Source organism: Camelus dromedarius, chromosome 1 (genome assembly GCF_036321535.1).
Source record: "Camelus dromedarius isolate mCamDro1 chromosome 1, mCamDro1.pat, whole genome shotgun sequence".
Taxonomy (NCBI): Eukaryota; Metazoa; Chordata; class Mammalia; order Artiodactyla; family Camelidae; genus Camelus; species Camelus dromedarius.
The window spans coordinates 4,436,768-4,452,881 of record NC_087436.1 but is presented as its reverse complement, the minus strand read 5'-3'; positions in this window follow the sequence as shown (position 1 = coordinate 4,452,881).

Here is a 16,114-nt window from a genome sequence, read left to right as displayed (position 1 = left end):
TCCTGTGGCTTTAACCCTGTGCCTTGTTTTCCAGGCTCAGTCTTGCCAGCGCTGTACCTTTTGGGAAACAGTGTTGCCTTTAGCCTAAAATCCACAGGAGAGCCTATTATTCCGGCTCTGACCTTTAAGGATATTAACACTTTGCACTCCTGTAGAGATAACAAGTTGCAGAATAGAGAATAACCTTTGTTTTGTTGGAGGTTTACAGGGACACCACAGCCTGACCCACATGGATGGCTGCAAGAACAAAGAATGCCTGCAGCAAGAAGTTTGCAACAACCAACCACACCCCCTCCCCTTTTTAGAATTAAAGGAGCCTGAATTCTGACTTGAATACGATGGTTCTCCAAGACATCAGTCTGCCAGCCTCTCGGTCTGCCCGCTTTCTGAATAAAGTCGCCATTCCTTGCCCCACCACCTCGTCTCCCGATTTATTGGCCTGTCGAGGGGCGAGCAGAATGAGTTTGGTCTCGGTAAAAGTTTTACTTCCCTCTTGCTTCTGGGAGGTCTGTGCCCCACCACTGCCTTCATGTCTGCCCCCTTTCACTGTGACAAAGTCATTTGCTTGTGTCACTTCTCATTTGTCTCTCAAATCCCAACCTCCGGAGCCGGGTCCTCACACTCAGTCTCAGAAGGAAGGCTTGACTCAAGTCTCCTATGTTGTGACACTTGGTTGGTGCCTTTGGGTTTGTACCAACCTTGACACACGTTCCTTAAGAACGGTGATGCTAACTGTATCTGCGGTCTGTGGTGGGTGTCTGCACAACCATCTCCTTAGTTTTTTTTTATTTTGACTCTGCCTTCTCTAGCCTTTTCTGAACGTGAACTCCTGCTGGCACTTTCTGCAGACCTAAGGCTTTACTCCCAAGTCTGTCACCCACGGTTCCAGGGATGAGTGTCTGTGTCCCCTCACTTCCTACTCTCACATGGGCTCCGCTAACCCTTGGGTCCTGCTTTAAACTCCAGTCCCACACTCAGGTCACAGTCCGCCCAGTTACTTTTCTGACAACGCAGATGGATTTCAGCAGGAAGCCCGTGGCGGAGGTATTCTGTTTATGCTGTTCCTTTCAAGCTCCTAAATAATCCACCTGTACTCACTCGATAAATACAAAACACTACTAGGTATGAGGCACCCCTTTTGATAATACAGTGATAAGCAAAGCATGCATTACACACGTGAGATCAAAGTGTGGGCTGTCCGTCTGTCTGTCCGCTACCAGTATGGGTTCTACACTAACTGACCCCAGAGGCAGCACAATTTGTCTATACTTCTGATTTTTATAAACATTGTGTATTTTGGTTGCTTTATGTTCTGAATAGTATGAAGTTTACAGGTGACCTCTTCCATTTAGAACTTCATACTTGAATACTCCAGATCTCTTGTGAATTAATAAAAATGCATTTTACCTCTACTCTTGTCTCTTTGTGCAGCCTATGAAGCAAAGAGAATCAGCATCCCTTAATCCGAGTGGAATATTTTAGATGATTTCAAGGAAAGAACAGAGTTAATCAAGTAAAACATTTTTCTACAGGAGTGGTTATAAATCTTTATTTTACAGATGCAAGATTGAGTTTGATAAAGACAGCACAGAGAGAAATTAATGGGAGAAGACATAGTATATAAAAAGAAATCAGTTTTCTAAGTGGAATAGCTGAAATTTTCTCAGGAACTGTAAAGTAACCTGTGACTCTAACTTTTATAGAAGCAAGACCCAGAAAATTCTATACCAGAAGAATCCTGATAACCAAGCATCATGAGAATTTGTTAATCTGTTTTTAGAGAGGATGCCACCACTGGCATATAACTTCTGATTACCAAGTGAAATAACCCTAAAGGTAACAGCATTCTACCCACTGAGTTTAAATTAATCTAAAATGTGAATTTTCTTCCCAGGGATTAGAAAGTGTTATGTCAGAATTGTGAAGCAATTGCTGGATAAACCAAATGGTGTGATTGGGTCAGTGTGCAGCTAATATTTACCACACTTTGCAGCCAGAAAGGGTTATAATTGCTGACACCTTTAGGGCACTTTCTGAAGTCCGTTCCGGGTGTCTGCTCACTTGGAACCTGCCTCTTCTCCGCAGGTCAGTGAATGCTTTGGGGCGCAGCTGTCCTGTTTGCTGTTTGGACACGGTGGCCATCTGGTCCTTGAGCTGAGCTATTCAGATGGACTCTCTCAGGAACTGGACCAGGAGGCATGGAGCTTAGCATCAGTCCAGTGGTCTGTGGGAATAGGAAGTCAGGAATAAGGGAAGTCATTTGGGGTTTGTGTGGTGTAGGAGCACAGAGGATGGTCTGCAGGGAAAAAGCAGGTGGGCAGGGAGGAGGGGAGGGGCTTATGCTCCTTCTGGACCATCTCCAGGCCCTGCCCTTGAGGTCTGGGAGGGTCAGCCAGCCCCACCCACCGCCCACTGACTCTTTACAGAACAAGCATGTGTAAGATTCCCTTTCTTGCGAATATCCCCAGGTTAGCTTTTGATAACTGAAATAGTAATGTCACCCCCAGAGCAGCCGGAGGGCACCTGGGACACCAGGAGATTAGTCAGTACTCAAAAAAAAAAAAAAAAAAAAAGGCATTTTTAGCTGCTGCCAAGGTGAATCTTCCCAAATCCTGATTATGTTTATTGAAGCAAAACTCCTGCCAATGAAAAGGAGATGTGTTTCTGGCGAAGGCAGCACCCTGCTCTGTCCTCTGGACGATGGTGACGCTGACACTGACCGGCTGGATGGCCTGGCCCCGGGGGTTCCTTTTGTTGTCACCAGTGGGTAGTAAGCTCTGCAGGGCGATCCTCTTGCACCACCGAGCCTGCTAACAGCTCCAGCACTGAAGGAGCTGCTTGGTGCCTTTTCTGTTGAAAGGTGGCCCGTGGGGAGAGGGAGGTGCTCGGGAAGCACTGGGTTTGCTGACATGAACCAGACGTGGACGGTCCCTTCCAGAGTTTACACACTGACCGGTGACCCCCTGGCCGAGGACTGTGGGAACGCTGCGTGTTCTCACAGATACGAGCAGCCCACGTGTGAACTGTCCTATTTTCGTCAATATTCTGGGGACAGTAATAAATGCCGAATCGCCCACTCTCTGTGGGTGGAACCACTGGGGATTGTGCAAACAGACTGCAGGGGCTTCCTGGGTGTGACAGCTTCCATTTTCCCACCCATACTTTATTTGGGGGAAAAAATGGACTGTTACCAAAACATAAAATTTGAGACCCTGTGTGTTTCTATTCAGCAAGCATTTCAGGACCCCTTTGGGGAATGGGGTGGCTTTCTTTCTCCAGGGGCAACTAAGATGAATCACGCACAGCCTCTGGCCTCATGGGGCTTACAATCTGTTGGAAGTGAGAGAAAGACAGGTGTGTTTACTGGTCAGCCCTGAGTGCCACGCTTCACTCGTCACGAGGCTGGGCAGTGGGGGTACGAGGGCAGCTGGGGTCATGTGCCCCTTGCTCTTAGGACTGGATCTGCTTCCTAGGGCAGCCAAGCACTGCACATGGAGGCTGGAGAAGGTGTTGGAAGGGCCACATTCTTTCCAAAACATGTGGTGGAGGGTACTTCTATCCAAAATAGGGTATGGTGGCCCCAGGCATGCCTGACTCACAGCAGCACCACTCCACCCTCTGCCTCCATCTCCAGTGGGCACCTTCCTCCCGTGTCAGTGTGTTCACACCATCTTCTTACACAGACACCGGCCACTTTGAATTAAGGGTCCACCTGACTTCAGTACGACCTCTCCTCAGCTGATTACATCGACAGGGAACTGTACAGCACAGAGACCTATATTCAAATCTTGTAGTCATCAATAATGAAAAGGAATCTGAAAAGGAATGTATGTATGTACACATATAACTGAAACCTGATACTGTACACTAGAAATTGATGCAACACTGTAAGCTGACTAGACTTCGATACTTTTTTTCAAAAAAAGAAAAGAAATATACTAGTAATTACATTGACTGTGACCCTGTTTCCAACTAATGTCGTATTCTGAGGTCCTGGGGACTAGGACCCTGACATCGCTTTTTGCAGGACACAATTTGACCCGTGACACGAAGCACTTAGGAAAAAGGATACTTATCAAAGTGGAGTAATTCACACACCTGTCGAAAATCATGAGACATGAAGGTAAAGGTAGAACTGGTAGAGAATTCGTGTGTGATTTGAGCTTGAGGAGGACAAAGGAGATGAAGAGGTTTACAGTCCCAGTTCTCTGCTTGGTTGCCGGGGTCCTCGTCGAAGCAGTCTTGTTCTGAGCTGGCTGCCCTCCCCTCCCGCACCAGACACCGCTGTGCCCGCAACGCAGTTTCTGTGCCTTCTCTCCTGTGAGTCCACTGTCACAGGACCTGGGCCTTGGAGACGATTATCCAGATCTCCCAAATCACAGAGCTCCTCTGTCACCAGGATTCCCCAGCTGGCTACTTCAGCAGGGACAAAACTGAAGTCCAGTGGGTAAGTGTGCTCTGATCGCAGCTTAAAGTCCAGAAATGCCATTGGTCTCAGACTTGTTTCTGAGTCCTGCGTCCTCCTGTGACAGTCACTTGACAGGGTCTGCATGCTGTTTCTTCAGCTTCTGCCATCTGTGTGGGTGACAACGCCCAGTCCTTCCTTCTGCCACTGAGCCCTGGTTACAGCACAGAGATGGGTGGAAGGAGCCAAGAGCATCTGGCAGGAGTGGAGACACAGGTCATGGGGATGTGGGTGGAGAGTGGTGGGCAGCCCCCGGACCCTGGGCGCAGTTGGGCCACACCGAGGCAGTTCCATGGAGAATTATCAAAATAATCAATCCATCTAAATGTTAGGGTTGCTTAGGAAGTTTCAGTTTCCAAGAAATAGGAACCAAATATGGAACAAACAGTACCAAGCTATTTGCACAGTCCATCAGCGCAGGTTTATCTTTCCCATTTTTAAAAGAATGCATATCCTCTGTTCAAATTTCCTAACAGTGTTACTTACAGTTTTTTAGAACAAGGAGCTAGTTATTTTGTCTATCTTTTGAAGTTATTACATCAGCCAAGATTCAATCAGAGAAACAAAGTTACTGGGAGCGATTGTATAGGATAAAGCTGTATCATGGGGATAATTGCCAGAGTTGTTGATTGCAGAAGATTGCTGGTGTTTTTTTTTCTTTTGAGCTAGATTATTTTGAAAATGTAGCATATTGTTGCTTTTCTGGCAGCTTTATCTAGACGTTGTTTTCAGGGAAATGAGTGCACATAAACACCAACAATGGGCCATTCAACTCACACCCTGCCCCAGAACAGGTCTTTCCAGTGGTGTTCCTCCATGAGCAAATACAATGCCCCAAAAGACAAGGCTTGCATGGGTGACACACTGCAAACAGAGAGATTTCAATAGCACCGAAAAGGTTCAGAGTCACTGTGACATTGTTCTGCAGAAAGAATAGTCTTGGCAAAGGCAGCTCCGTGCGGTGTAGCTGAGTGGTTTGTGGCTATCCCCCTCAGTTTCTGTTTTTAAAAGACAAAGACACACACACACACACACACACACACACACACACACACACACACACACACTTCTTACCCTATTAAATTCTCCAAAAAATTCTTAACTTCTGTTTCTGAAAATAGTACAATTCTCCTGCCCCACAGGAGCATCTATCAAGTTTATTTCCATAAATAAAGGAAAGCTTTTAATGGAATTAGTTCTTTTTGACTCAGCTTGCTTAATTTTTCATTCCCTTCTCTAATTTTGAAACACTGAGTGGCTGGACAGAATGACAGAAGGACTGTGGTCAGCTGTTTTCTGTGGCGACTTTCCAGATTAAAGACTACATATGGAAGTGTAATAAAGCACATCGTCTAGAATTGTTGCATTTCTTACTAAGAACAGCATTTACTCAGCTGCTTCCATATTCTTTTACTGCTAATGAAAATATACTGGCTGTGATCAGAAAACATTTTCCCACCCCTAAAAATTGACCAAATGTCCTCAAGTTTCCCTGTATTTGCTTTTCAAAAAGTCTGCCTGGAGAAAATAAATGTCCAGAATTACCAGAGATAGAATAAAAACATCTTTGGGGAGTAGATTAGGGAAGATTGCTCCAGGTAGGAGGAGAAGCTGGGAGGTCTGCGTGATTCATGGAGCCAAGAATAAATAAATCCATCTCAGATGCAGGTAGGATACTAAGAAGAATTCAGGAAATAGGAATCCCCAAACAGTAGCTGACACTTACTGAGAGGTTCCTCTATACCAAATTCTGTGCATGAATTATTTGATTTAATGTCCCTCCAGTTTTGTAACGTGGACACCTTTACTGCACTTACTTCATAGCAATTAAATTACAGAATAGTCATTTGTCTAAATGACCACAGCTACCCCAGATCCAGATGCAGATCCAAAGGGCTGTAACACCGTTGAAAATGTTGCAGCATTGGCTGTGTATGGAAAATTACCAGTTCACATAGAGATAAGTAGTTTATTTCTTTTTCCTGGAGAAACACAGAGGCAATACAATGAAATAAAATTGTCATTCCTTTGATTTCTCTCTAAACATACATTGCGCCTGTGATAAGGTAAATGCTGGGTAACAAATCTGGAGGTGACACCTTTTCCTCTCTGCTCGTGCCTTCCTGCCCTGCAGCCCAGGTGGAGACAGCGGGGCCCGCTGCTTGTGCTGGTCCATGCACGGTGCACAGGTGTCAGGTCTTTGCAAGGCCCCCCTCTTTCATTTCCCCTTCGTCCCCGCCATCAGCCCCATTCTATGGCCAACATGCTAATGGACGTCCTAGGACACAGACACATCCTGAAGAGTTCTGTGGGGTGTTTTCCAGAAGGATTTGTTATTGGGTTGGTCCCATTTCTTTTTCCCTAAGTAAGGCTGATTGGGCTCCAGAATGTGCTCTCCATATGCACCCCCACGGCAGGGACACGAAGATGCTGGTGTTCTTCCATCCTCACCAAATCCCACTATTATAACTTCCACCTGGGTCTCCTTTGGTGAGTCAGCAGGACTCCTTTCATTGCTCAGCTTCCTGAAGTTAGCGCCCCCTACTCCATACAACAGGGAGCCATTCAGTGTCCCCTCTGAAACCGTCTATGCAGCGAACTTGCTCATGTTTCTACTGGGCATCCTCTTTTTCCCAACGAAACATTTCCCAACTGTAATGTCATAAATATATTCTCCTTTATTCTCTTCTAGTATTCTTTCATTTTAGCAGCCAGATTTAGGACTTTGATTCATTTAGAGATTATTTTTGTTTCTATTGCCTGTAATTTTATTTTTCTCCATATCATCAAGCCTCATAAAATTCTCTACAAAATACTCTTGTTGTTGTTATTGACAATAGGGCTTGATTTCATAAAACTTTCTAAACAAAGTGGACTCTGGTGTTTATATTGCATTCCATTGGTCTGTTTGTTCCCATGCCAAAACTACACTATTTAATTTTAATTTAATTTAATTTAATTTTATCTTATTTTATTATAATGGCATTGTGAAATGTCTTCATACATCCTTGGCTGAGTCTCCCTCTTTGCTCTTCTTATTCATAGTCTGTATTATTCATGGATTCTTTTTTATCCATATGATTTCTTAATCAGTCTGTTCAATTCTTTAAAGAATTATGCTGAAATATTACCAGGAAATACACTGAATTTATAACCTGGTTTGAGAAGAATGACAATGAATACTCATGTTTCAATAGAGTAACTATTTTAAAGGTTTCATTTATAATTTCTAAATTTGAATGAAAGGGACTAAATTCAAATTTGAAATGTGTTTTGGATTCCTTGAAGGATGCAGTTCTTAGAAATTTGCTCCATTCTTTTTTAATAAGTTTAAAATGAAATACTCATGAAAATCCAAATGGGTAAAATACGTTTATTTTCTTTTCTACCACATTCCAATTCATACGGATGATAGGATCACTGTGCAGGGGCTGCGGGGCTCATCGTGTGATCTGTCACCCACCAGAAGCTGCTCCCATCTCAGTGCAGGTCTGAAAGCATGTCCACATTTGTGAACTTTCTCATCCCCTGCCCTACTGCTTTTACCTGAAGCTGGTACTCCTCCTTTTCTTGGTTCATGAGATTCGCACAGTGTGTTTGCTAAAATTACATATTCTTGGTACCTGCTTTCATATATTCTGATCCTTTGCATCTTGGACAGTGTTCAGGAATTAGCATTAAAAACAAACAAAACCCAAGAAAGGTCTAAAGCGGATGGTTGGGGCACCACATTTGAGAAACATAATGTCCCCTCTCATTCTGATCTTCACCCTAATACTGCTGTGTCTACCCTTCTTGGACTCTTGGCCAGTTTGCACCACAGGGTGTAAGGGGTCAGCTGCTGGAACAGAAGTACCCTGACTCATGGGAGCACAAGTGGTTATTTGACTGCAATCCCAAATCTTAAAATTTGAATATAAATTCACTTAGGCATTTTCCTTGACTTGGGCTTAAAAATGATAACAATCTAACAATCAGAAATTCCAAAGCATATTGTTCACAATGCAATACATTATTTAAAGGAAAGGAAGATCTACCAGACCAGGAAATAAAGAATATTCTGAATCTAGGTGCCCTATCAGGTGGCTGGCTGTGCGGTACATCATATAAATGACCAAAGACAGGAGTGACATGGGGCCGCCCTGCTGAGCTGTCTTCCGTGTGGTGGGGAGGATGGCAGAGCCCATGTGAAGGCATCTTCTCCCCTTTGCAAGAGAAATCAATATTCTCATACGTGCCAGCTAAAAAGAGTGAAATCGTCTGTTTTTCTAGTTCTTCATAAAACTTTTAATTTTTTACCCAACTCTTTCGGTTGCCATGGAAATTTATTTCTGTAATAAACTGCACCGGCCTTTCGAAGAGCAGCCGTTTCCTCTCCAGCACAGCATTGTATTAATAGCTCTGTTTTAATTGGATAGAACTTTCATTTTTTTTCTTTTGAGAAAAACCAATCTGTGCTAGTTGTGGAAACAATTATTCAACATGCAGCTTTTAAAAAATCTATTAGAACAATCTCCTGGGAAAGTCGAAAGCCAGGCAGGATTAGCTTTCCAAGCGGGAAGACACTTGTACACACTCGATGTCGTGCAATCCAGCAAATCTGTGTGGTTTATTTTTAGCATAAATTCAGCTATTTCATTTTCCCCTACAGCTGAGTGAGAAAATTAAATGATTAAAGTGGTCTTAAATCTCTGCACACGCTCAAGTTAGAAAGACAGGAATTAGGCTACATACATAATGGAACAGCAACAGGCTGTGAAATTCTCATTTCACCTCATTTTTCTTTGAGTACTTTTCCAAACCTTTTCTCTAATATTTTATGTGATCTAATAGTGAAAAATAGAGTAGACAATTTCAGAGAAGGTTAAAATCAACGCTGCCTTTGGAGAAATCAATCTGAAGGCTTTATTGTCTCTTTAAATTCTTTATTATAAAATAAACTTACAAATGTAACAATGATCATTGTTATACTAATGAACACCTGCTTAAGTTGCAAGATCATTGAAACACAAAGGGCAAAGTAATAAAAGAGACTATTTGATTGTAGATACTGACAGGTATATATAGAATAGATAAACAAGATTATACTGTATAGCACAGGGAAATGCATACAAGATCTTGTGGTAGCTCACGGTGAAAAAGGATGTGACAATGCATATGTGTATGTCCATGTATAACTGAAAAATTGTGCTGTACACTGGAAATTGACACAACATTGTAAACTGACTATAATTCAATAGAACAAAATCTTTTTAAAAAAAGAGACTATTTGAAAAATACTCTGACTATTTCTCCATAGGTAACTGACTTTTAGAAGACCCGTTAACCTCTGGGGACACAGTTTCATTAACCATAAAGTGATTGATTTAATGTTACATATGTGTTCATTGAAAAAAGAAGCAGAAGGAATATTCAAACATATTCTTTAAAGAAGAAAACACAATCTGCTAGTGGAAGGAAATAATTGTTCTGTTAATAGATAACATGATTTCTAGGCTTTTGAACCTGGATCAGAAACACCAATAGTGCATTCAGGACATAGGCTTAAATAACTAAAATGTTAAATAAATAAGTTAGCTTCTATGAGCTCCAGTTTGGGATTAACAGACACACACTACTATATATAAAATAGATAAACAACAATGACCTAATGTATAGCACAGGGAACTATATTCAATTTCCTTTAATGAGCTGTAATGGAGAAGAATCTGAAAAAAAAAATATGTATGTATATGTATAACTGAATTGCTTTGTTGTACACATGAAACTAACATTGTAAATCAACTACACTTCAATAAAAAAAAAAGAATTTTAAAAATACTCAGGAGAGACCCAATTAAAATCAATTAATTTAAAAAAAAAAAAAAGAAAAGAGTTGTATTAAACCAAGTGTTCTTTACTGGGGTTGTAATTCGTGGCCTCAGAGGACACCAGAAACCCTGCCACAGTACGAAGACTTTGGGATGCATGTGCGTTTGCTAGGAAGAGGGTCTGCAGCTTTTTCCCCAAGAACTTCAAAAGGACGGGCTCCTAGAACACCAGACAATACCAACATCCTGTTGCTCTAACATCTTTACGAGCTGTCTGACTTCCAACCCCTTCTTTGTTGACCTTCCAGTCCCAGTGATAACATATCATAAAATGTAAATTGCCCATCAGAAATATTTCCTTATAAATAACACAGATAGAATAATTATCCTTTTATAACAAGGATATTCTGTGAATCAGTTGTCATGAGGTTCCTGAAACACTTTGTCTAAAAAGATGGCCCCAATTGATCACAAATTCCACTAACGTGGAGACATAGTGTCCACAAAAAGGAAACAAGTTGTTTCTTATGCAACAGGGTTTGTCTTGAGGAACAGATGGAAGGTAACCTAGAGCAGGTGGGCTGTGTACACATGTGTTATGTAAGAAGAGGCAGAAACTTTGCCCAATGAGAAAGTCATCTTCAGTTAAAGCGTGGGAGGACATTTTTCCATTGAAACAAAGGCATAGTGATGAAATACTAAAGCTGTCAATATAAAAATTGCTTTAGCAACTCTGTTGAGTATTGTCTTGGTGTCTAAAGAAGTGAGGAGTGAAGAAATGAGGCAGATAGAAAACAAGGGGACCCCAAGCTGGGTACTGACAGAATGGGGTAGTGTGTTGGCATCTGGTGGAAGTTTCTGGCTTGATTAATTCTATTCTTTCAAATTTCTTTTCTCCTTGTGGAATGTCTCATGTGACAAGACGGAGACCATCGACATATAATACATTCAACTGCTGATTTTTAATTCCCAGAGGATAAGATGTTTGTTAGAACACCCTGGGGCTAATCTCTTTGAGTTTCATAGGACACTGCTACAGTTCTTTAGACTCCTGATGGAAAACATCACTTTAATATGTGATTTTTTTTCCCTGGTCTTTCAATAGTTTTGACTTTGGGACTGTGTGCACGATAAGGTTGACAGGGTGTAGGGGAAAGAGAATGAAGGGGAGGGATTCCCTCTGGCTGGCTCTAAATGATCTGAGTTATTAATGAAGTAGAGATGTGTTGGTGTGAGCGGATCACATCAAACCAGACAAGACATAGACTACTGATGATTGGTGTGCATGCTTGGACCTTGCTATGAATGCATGTATCTTCCAGAAGAGAGAGGCTGGAAAGGTCCCTAGGGTGATGTTGGAAGAAGACGTTGATTCCAGCAGGTGCAGATGCCACTGTACATCAATTGAGAGCTTTTAGAAGTGTGTTCATTCCCTTTCTCCCCATGCTGCATGTTGGAATTCAAAGATAATAAAACAAAATCACTGCCCCAAAGAGCTAGTGTTTTGTGGCAAAGAAAGGTGGGGAAAAGGATGGAAATAAAATACCAGACAGAAGAATGTTCAGAATGTGATGAATGAGATTTGAAATACTTCACCAACTAGACTGATTAGAATGTTATGTTCTCAAGGCAGAGAGAAGATTAATAGCAAAATTGCCAGAGGCAAGATTTCAGGGGGTCTCCCCTCCCTCACTATGAAGTGACTGTGGGGAGCAGTTTTACTGTGATGTCAGGGGCTGCCCTGGGGTTCAAGACCCCTGACAGAACTCTGCTCTTCCAGGGACTTCAGGAGACCAAGAAAGAAAATCGAGTCTTGTGCTTACAGGGTGAAAAGTTCAAATGAACTAGCAAGGAAGTAAAATCAAGGAATTGACAATCAGGTGGCAGGAGAGAAAGCCTAGAAGAGATTCTTTAACATGTGTAAGCCTTCCACGCAGAGTGAGTGACTGGAGGCTGGGTGCCGGTGTTCATCTCTTGTGTGAATTGTACCCTGAGACTCATGTGAGCCCCGTAAGGAGGGACACCATCAGAGAAGAGAGGGGGACTCCCAACACCTGGGCCCCAACCCTGCAAGGGACAGAGGTCACCTTGACACTCTAGCCTCAACAAATGACCCAGCAATGGAATATGGGGAGAGAGGTACAGAGGTCTGCCTTCTCAAAGGAAAGCTACTCAGAAGCTACGTTGAAGGAACTCACAGAGCACATTTCTTAGGGAACTTCTTTGGGACACCGATCAGAGACAACTGAGGCTCAAGGTGGGAGGACTCCAAACTGTAGGAAGCGGACACACTACACGGTAATTTGTTTTCTGCACAAGAGAGCTGGCGTGAAAGGTATCACAAATTTCCCTCAGAAGGAGTTGAAGTGTTGTGCTTCTCCCTTCATCCTTCAGCAATTCTTGGAAGCCCCTCTCCTTTCAGAGGTAGCAGTCCTGTTTATCCCAGAATTCTCAGTGGGAAATAACTGACATGAGTAGGCAGGTGAGGAAAGACAGCAGAGGCTCCCTGCTCACTGCTCTCTGACATTAGTGACCTTGTGGGAGTTTCTTGTTCTTGCTTATGTAGGCTTATCCCTTACATCTCCGTCCCCTGCCTTTATCTCCTTATGATCTTATCCCCGTTATAAATTTATCCTGTTCATACTTAACCACACAGCCAGATGGTCAGCATGTGACAAGCATTTATTCCATGTGATCTAAAAGGCAGAATTAGAATCATTCTGTAGAAGTTTCCAGGAAACAGTTGGAGATGAATATACAGGAGGCGTCTCTGGGAAGTCTTAGAGTTCAGTGACGTTGTGATGGCTTGGCTGCTGAGATGGTGACCTTCGTATCACCAGGGCTGTTTTGCAAAGAAGCTGGAAGGCCACTTAGCAGGAAGTGACAGAGACATTTGTTGCACTGAGTAGGAAGGTCATTAGGGGACACCTGAGGCTTTGTCTCACCCCGTGTCCTGGCTGAGGAGCTGGAGGGCAGGGCTCAGAGTGGGGTGAATGGCAAGATGCGAGTTGTTGGAGCTGTGGCCCCAGCCTGACTTCTCACAGCAACCAAGTCAACAGACCCACGCAGTGTTTATAAACAAAGTCATTTAGAATCCAAGAAAACTGTCCAGATGGTGAAGCTGAGGAACTTAATTTACAAAGCCAAGAAAGAGTGAAAAAAATCAAGACAAGCCCAAATACAGGAAGAAGAAGGGAAAAAAAAAAAAAAAAAAGCTAGGTTGTCATTTTCAGAATTCTAAGAAAGGAGCAAGCCACACAAAAAACTTTTCAAAGCGAGTATCAGGCCTGCCTCTGATTTATGTGACAAAGTGACAGTGGAGCTGAAGGGGGATGGGAGCCACTCTACCTGCAGAGGTCAGAGGAGGCAAGAGCTGGGGTCTGGATGTTTAGAAGAGATAGCCACTTGGAAACCTGAAAATCAAGCATCTCCAAAAGGAGACACTGAATGTAGAATCGTAAAACTGAGAACATGCGGGTGTGTGCCGGCAGCAGGAAAGGAGGTCAGGGTGGCTGGAGCACAGGGAGGAAGGGGAAGGACGGGCACCGTGTGGGGTTCTGTAGAGTTTACTAAGTGGTTCGGAACTTACTTTGTTTCTAAAGGAAGCCACAGACTTTTTGGCCTAAGTGACCAGCAGTGACTGAGGGGTAGACAGTGCAGATAGTACGAGACACACACTCTTGACCTCAAACCATCATGGAACAGAGAGAGAGATGGGCAAAGGTGAGACAAGGGCTTCAGTCATGTTTCTAATAATAAATGCCATTAGGGTTTTGAGTCATGTGATGAGCGTTCATCCTGGGTGAAGGAACAGAGCTCTGGGATTCAGGAGGGCACTGCCATGAACAGCATGGGCAACAGAACCCTTATTCAGAGAGAGGCCAAGTATTTCAGATCCAGAGGGGGCACAGAAAGTTGTAAGTTTTAGAAATAGGGACTAACATGATGCTTAATCCCGTGAATAAGTCAACATTTGGGAGGGAAGAAATAACTGTAAATGCAGACCACATGCCTCTTGGTGGCTAACTCTGAAATCCAGGGTCCCGGGTGAGATCAACTCTGAAAGAGAAAAGGTGAGGAGAGGAGGGTAGACCGGTGGTAGCTTGAAGTCCTCACCAGTCTGATGTGAGGGCTCTTACAGAACTGCCCAAGTTGGCCAGTAACCGGGACAGAGTGAAGGGCACAGGCAGGAGAGTCTTTAAAGCTTGGGGACCGATGGAGAGAGAGACATGGAAATAGGGCAGAAGAAAAAGTGGACTATAAAGCACTGTTTTAAAGAAATGAAACTTACTCAACCACCATATTTGTAAGTTATACAACCAAATACATATTTCTGCAAAAGAATATTCCTAGGAGCCAGACACTAATTCCAAAAAATGCTTTCGTTTCTCATAGCATCTTCAGAGATCCATTACAAGACACAATCATGTCCACACCGACATGAACAGACCTGTCTGGTTTCTTAAGTAGCATTTCTCTTTCTTTGATCTATGACTGAAGACGGGTTCTCAAACTGAACTTACTCAAAAGAATAAATATTTGATGCCACTTTTAATTTTTGGAAAAAAAAAAAGTTCTTTTAAGTTTCAAGACATTTTCAAAATTGTTTGGGCATGACACAATCTCAAAGCATGGGGTTCCAAAGAACTACAGAAAACTTTTCTTCTGTTCATCTATGAAGCTTCTTGACAATGCATCTGAAAAATGTAATATACAAATTCAAACACTAACCAGTTCCTTACAAACTGGTTTGAAATCAATATTCATTAGTATGTTGAAATACTGTGAACATATTTATATTTGCATATTTACACATATCTTGTTTTTTCATAATTAAGCAGTTGAGTGAAATTAATCTAACTAGTAGACAGTTAAAGCTAAGGATTTCCTTATTTCTAGAATTGTCTTGATTGTATTAAGTTTTATCATTTGTATCACATTTCCACTTACCCATGTGTTAGTCCTTCTTAAGTAAGGAAAGTAGAAAATGCGTAAGTAATGGAATGAACACGGCCGTGCAGGTTAGGATGGCAGACTGCAGCACAGTGAGCCTGCAGACAGGCTGTCCAGAGCCAGTACATCAGTGCCACCCATGGTTCCTACTGTCCTGCCACAGAGCTCCCACCCTCCCTGCCCTCTCCCAGTCCAGGATGGCCGCAGGGACTGGAGCTCCCCGTCAGAGCTGCAGATCAGGTGGAAGGGGAAAGCCAGGAGAACCAAGCAAGTACCCCTTTTAGAAGTAGATTCTCTATAAGCAGGTTTTCCAGAAATCTTCTGTTTGTCTCTTTATGTCTCCAGGCCAGAACTTAGCCATATGATTACAAGCTGAAAAGGAGTCCAGTTAGAAATTGATTTGTCAAACTAAGGAAGAAGATGGTGGTAGTGGAGCATGGATATTGGCGGGGGGGCAACCAGAAGCCTCTGCCAAAACTGGTTTTATCTCCTTAGGGTACTTTTGTGCCACGGCCTCCATCTTCAATTTTCTTGGACCATCCAGACAGAACCAGTAATTTTCTCCATGACATGGTTAGTTCTCTCATTTTTGAACAGAACCTGAGGATGATTTAGGACATTGTCATTTAATTTGCAAAATTATGATATTGGGAGCTTGATCTTCAAGTAAACAACAGCTATTTAAATATTTTGTAGGACTTTTCTTACTGAAGGAGCTCTTTGTATAATGCAACCAAACACCTGGCTCACTAGAAAGGACACTGAAGAAGGCACCCAAAAATGATGCTTTGGAGTTAAAGTTGGTTAAATCCCAGTCAAATCAGTTTGCTCTCATACATCTGTTTAACATGTTCATGCTGGAGAAATTCCAAAGCTTTTATACTAG